The sequence below is a fragment of the Portunus trituberculatus genome, chromosome 38 (genome assembly GCF_017591435.1).
Source record: "Portunus trituberculatus isolate SZX2019 chromosome 38, ASM1759143v1, whole genome shotgun sequence".
Taxonomy (NCBI): domain Eukaryota; kingdom Metazoa; phylum Arthropoda; class Malacostraca; order Decapoda; family Portunidae; genus Portunus; species Portunus trituberculatus.
Window position 1 is genome coordinate 5,782,482 of NC_059292.1, and position 6,000 is coordinate 5,788,481.

The window sequence follows — 6,000 nt, forward strand, 5'->3', positions numbered from 1 at the left end:
CGCCACAGGTACAGAGAATAAAGGTGATCTGATATTGCTTAGTGATACACGAGTTCATAGCCAATACACAAAAACGCTTTAGTCTCGCACCACGATTATTTTCAAAGGACACTGAGAGATAATTAGTTGCGTTCTCAAGAATGTTTCTCTTGTTAATACTATAAAAATCCTCTTAATATGTCACCAGGAGCATATGAATATCTTTAATCCCTTCAGTACTTTGACGTGTTTCCATATTCATTCTGCTTACTGTTTGTGATTTTACACAGCCTCAAAAACTCACGTGGAGGATTAAAGTAGTGAAGACTGTGACCATTAATCTTCAGACCTCCATAGACCCTTCCTAATGTCAATAAAATAGTCTAAATCGTAAACAAATCTCAAGGTAAGAATGTGTCCCAGTTCTAAAGAGGTTAAAAACACGAGTAACTTCAACTAGAACCTTTTCAATGTCGCGGAGGTGAAGCGCAGAATTGTTTGAAAATATAACCCACTGCACTGTTTCATCTGCGTGGGAGAAACAGTGTCTCGGATTTCACTCTTCTAATAATTTGACTCTGGTGAATAGCAAAGCAACTGAAGAGAATAATCATAGGAAAACCTGGAGAGAAAGAGAACTTATGGGACTGAGGACAGAATCACCCATTAAATCTGACTGTATTCTGACCACTGCTAAGGCGAAATAGACGCGGCTTGTCGTGTTAAACGTAAAAATGCTAACAGGTGAAATGTTAGGACGGGAGAGCTAAGACCCGAGGTGGAACACAGAGCCGCGGATTGTGTTACGTGTGATCAAGAAACGATTTGAGGCATTTACGAGGACCAAGAAGAAATAAATAATGTAAAGACTGTCGTTAGTGTGGCAAGGTGGCGAGGCTCTTGTCATGTGTGTGTGTGTGTGTGTGTGTGTGTGTGTGTGTGTGTGTGTGTGTGTGTGTGTGTGTGTGTGTGTGTGTGTGTGTGTGTGTGTGTGTGTGTGTGTGTGTGTGTGTGTGTGTGTGTGTGTGTGTGGTGATGCGTGTGTAATACGGTAGAGATCTCTTAGCTAATTACTTTGAGACACCTGTATATGTATGTATGTATGTATATATGTATGTATGTATGTATGCATGTATGTACGTGTGTCGTAGTGCATGCGAGTATGTGTGTGTTGCGGTACACTTAATTAATCACCTAGACACACCTGCCCACTGCACCACCAAGCTACCTTACTCAGGTGTGTCATCTGGGCCACATCTTATCACGTTTCAACTCATCTGCATACCAGCTCCTCGTTTTCTTTCTTCTACAAAAGTTCCCCCCAACTAAGGCTTCACCTCTAAACCACTGTATAATGTATGTAACTACTGCCTGTGTACCTCATCTCGTTTTCTTTGTTCCATAAGAGAACCTTATGAAAACTAAATGCTTGTATATGTATGTGAATGTATGTATGTACTATAGCCTTAGTATATTATCTCATATTCTTTGTTTTATAAGTATTTCCATTTAAAAACCACTACTAAATCACTGTGTATGTATATATGTATGTATATATCTAAGTACCACTACCCTTACATCTTCCCAATTACCTATGTTCTATAAGAGTCACAGTCTAATTCTACCACTTTATTCTACCTCCAAGTAGTACCCCAAACGTTGCAGAGCTCGAGTTTATCATTAGGTTTGCCCTCACTAAGCGTCACTCACACACTGAAATGTTTAGAGGGGAAAAATATTGAAACTACAATTGTGTATGTCATGTGTCCCTTCCAATTGGCTCAGGCTGATGTGTTGCAGGCAGGGCTATACAAAGGCAACAAAAAATGCATACATGTAAATCCAAAATACAGCAAATATTTCACCGCGACATTTTGCTTCAATATCATACGTCTCTCTCTCTCTCTCTCTCTCTCTCTCTCTCTCTCTCTCTCTCTCTCTCTCTCTCTCTCTCTCTCTCTCTCTAAGTATACACCAGAGAGAATTCTTGCAGGTAATTGAGAGAGAACGAGAGCGAGAGAGAGAGAGAGAGAGAGAGAGAGAGAGAGAGAGAGAGAGAGAGAGAGAGAGAGAGAGAGAGAAAGAAAGACAGCCAAACAGACAGACAGAGAGACAGAAAGAAAGACAAAGATAGAGACACACACAGACACAGGCATAAACACACACACACACACACACACACACACACACACACACACACACACACACACACACACACCTCGGTCTCCCTAATTGTGCAGGCGAAGTATCAGTTTAATGGGTCGTGTCCTGGAGTTTTGACACAATTAACCTGACACTGTGCTCCTCTTGACCTGATTATCACAGACGCATCGCCAGGAATGAATGCTTAATCCAATCCACCCGGTGTCCAATAGCCTCTCCTCCTCCTCCTCCTCCTCCTCCTCCTCTTCCACCCACACGCTCCACTTTCCCTCCACCTCCCTTCCAGCAGTGAATACATAGGCAAAGTTTTCAAAGGTTAAAATAAACTGCATATGTGTGTGTGTGTGTGTGTGTGTGTGTGTGTGTGTGTGTGTGTGTGTGTGTGTGTGTGTGTGTGTGTGATTACTAGATAGGCATGTGACACTTTTTCTTCCTGTTTGTCTATCTGTTTGTTTATCTGTCTGTCTGGCTGTATGGTTGCATGTATGGATGGAGTATGGATGGATAGATTCTCTCTCTCTCTCTCTCTCTCTCTCTCTCTCTCTCTCTCTCTCTCTCTCTCTCTCTCTCTCTCTCTCTCAGCAGTTGTAAATTCATATTCAAGCCCTTCCAGCTGAGAGCGAACCAACCACTGTGCATCATCGTATCGTGTCTGCCTGAGCCGTATTTTCAACGTACATCTGCACAATATCCGGTATAACATTCAGTTCTCTTGTTATGTTACGTTCCCCTCCCACCCTCCCACACCCACGCCGCTGCTCTTCGCCGCCACACTCCTAGGTCCGCATTCAGAAACGCTTTGCTCTCTCACCCCCACTATTTTCCAAGGCCACATAGTTGATTAGCGGGGTTCTCAAGAGTGTTTCTTCTGTTAGTAATGTAGAAATTTTGTCTCTTTGCCTCTAGAACAGTAATAGTAGCTTAAAAAAAAACTCGTGTAAATTTAAATGAAGCTTTTTTGAAATAGTGGAGGTGAAGCGCAGCAAAGTTTGAGAATATGAGACCTGTTTTCCTCTCTTCGTTCTCTCTTCAAGCCTTGCTTCATCTTTTTATTTTGTATTTTTCTATTTTCTTTGTATTGTATCGTTTCTGTTTTCATTCGTCTATTTTTTCGATATTAACCCTTTCAGTACTATGACGCATTTTTACCATAGTTTTTGGGTACGACTTTATCTGCTTTAGGAATGGTCTATGGAGGTCAGGTTAATAGTTAATAGCTGGTCTTTACTATTTTAATCCCCCAACATAAGAATTTGAAGCTGTATAAAATCGCCAGATAAAAAGCACAATGAATATAAAAAACGCGGCATGATACTGAGGAAGGGGTTAATAAATCTCGTTGTGCTAAACTCAATTTATTCTATATTTTCTTAATTTTTCTTTACTGATACTAACTTCTATTTTCTCTTCTCCTTCTCATCTAGTTCTTCTCACAAACTGTTTTCACACTAACATATTTCTCTTTGCTTTATCCTCTTTTTCTTTTACAACTTAATTTCCTTGCAGTTCATCTGTTTTCCTTCCTGCTTTCCTCTGTATTGTTTCATTTTTCCCTTTCTCTATTTTTGTGCATTAATAAATCTCTTGTATTTTTCTTCGAGGCTTTACTCCACTCTTTTATCCTGTATTACTTTATTTTTCCTTTATTTATATTACATTCTTTTCCTTCCTTCCTTCTAATGAGTGTTAATGGGTTAGCTATGGTTGGTGAGGAAGGAAGGAAGTATATGGTGAGTTTAATGGTGCTTGGTGATCTATGGTGGTGTATGGTGTTTTCTTAGGAAGTGTTATCAAGTTCTTCTCACAATATACCTCTTCACCATAATACTTTTTTCTTTGGTTTTATTCTCTTTTCACAATTTCAATATTCTTTTAGTTCATCTATTTTCCTTTTCGTCTATTTTCTACGTTCTCTCTGCTACAAACTGAACATATTAATACTTTTCTCTCTGATCTTTCCTTTCTCTCCATTGTTTCTCCTTGTTTTATTCTCTCTCTTTTACAATTTTAATCTTTTAGTTCATTTATTGTACTTTTCCTTTATTTTCTACGTTCTCTCTGCTACAAACTGAACGAACATATTAATACTTTTCTCTCTTATCTTTCCTATCTCTCCTTTTTTTCTTTGTCCTTTTATCCACTTATTCTTTCACAATTTAATCTTCTTTTAGTTCATCAGTGTTCCTTTCCTCCATTTTCTAGGTTCTCTCTGCTATAAACTGAACACATTAATACTTCTCTCTCTTATCTTTCCCTTATTTCTCCTTGCTTTATCTTCTTTTTCTTTCACTATTTTAATCTCTTTAGGTCATCTATTGTTCTTTTCCTCAATTCTCTACGTTCTTTCTACTACAAATTGAACCCATTAACACTTTTCTCTCTTATCTTTCCTATATCTCCCTCTTTTCTCCTTCCTTTATCCTCCCTTTTCTTTCACAATTTTAATCTATCTAATTAATGTTCTTTTCCTCTATTCTTTACGTTCTCTACTATACAAACAGCCCCCATTAATACTTCTCTCTCTTATCTTTCCTCCAGACATTTCCTCCATCCTTTCTTCTACTTTCCTTCCTTTTCTCCGAGATGATCCCTCCCTCACCCTTTCCTTGCACCTCCCAGCTTCGCCTCATCGCCACGCCAACACGCTGCTGCTGATGAAAAGCGCACGACAGATCCACGCCTTCTCACCAACACGCCTCCATCCACCCACGCCTCACCATTGTTTGTTTTTATTTATTTATTTTTTCAAGTTATTTACATCTTATCTGTTCTGTATTTTTGTGTTCGTGTTTTTAGATTCTCTTCCTCGTGATTTATATATATTTTTTTTTTCTCGTATTTTTTTTTCTTATTGTTCCAATGTTAATTAAGTGTCCCCACATTTTTTGCATCTTCCTTACCATTGTTATTCTTTTTTATTATCCTCTCTCTCTCTCTCTCTCTCTCTCTCTCTCTCTCTCTCTCTCTCTCTGCGCTCCCCTCTGTTCTCTATTCGTCACATCTCTTCCTCTCGCCAGCCTGCCATATCTTGTACACCTGCTCTCTCTCTCTCTCTCTCTCTCTCTCTCTCTCTCTCTCTCTCTCTCTCTCTCTCTCTCTCTCTCTCTCTCTCTCTCTCTCTCTCTCTCTCTCTCAGTTCCTTTCCTCTTGCATCTCTTTCTTTTACGTCCCCTTCACCTTCCCCTGCATCACCTCGCTTCCTCCATTGTCTCGCGCCTCTCAGTATCTCCAACACCGCTGTCAGGTTTCGCTTGCACATGTGCTCCTCACTCCTCCGATTCCACGTCTGTTGATTCCATTGGCGTTATTTCTTATTTTGTACTGACGCCTTGTTCCCGAAGCGTTCCCGTGTCTGATATGGAGTTACTTGCGCTGGTAGAAAGTTATGTGGGTTTTCAAGGGTGTTTTTGTGTACTCGCATTCGTTTTGCGTGATTTTAGGTTTATTTCTCTTACTGACGTTATTTTTTATTTGTACTGAGGCTCAATTCCGTGTCTGATATGGAGTTATTTGGGTTTTCTAAGGTGTTTTTGTGTATTGGACCTTATTCGCTTTGCCAAATTTTGTGTTTATAGTTCCTACTGACATTACTTTTCATTTTTACTGAGGTTCCCGAAGCGTTCCAGTGTCTGATGTGGAGTTACAGGCGCTGGTGGAAGTTACCTGGGTTTTCAAGGGTGTTTTCGTGTATTGGTGCTTATTCGTTTTGCCAGATTTCAAGTCTATTTCTCCTATTGACGTTACTTTCCATTAGCACTGAGTCTCTTATCGTGTCTGAGCTTCACTACTTCTAACATTCTCTAGTGGAAGCTGTTGGGTGTTCTCAAGATTCTCTTCAATTCTACTGACATCATTTAT

The 6,000-nt window shown here is 39.7% G+C and overlaps 1 protein-coding gene across 22 annotated transcripts in view; it reads right to left on the bottom strand.

Moving 5' to 3' along the window:
- LOC123514644 (leucine-rich repeats and immunoglobulin-like domains protein 1) overlaps positions 1-6,000 on the bottom strand; it is a 486,618-nt gene that overhangs the window by 235,092 nt on the left and 245,526 nt on the right. The window lies entirely within an intron of this gene.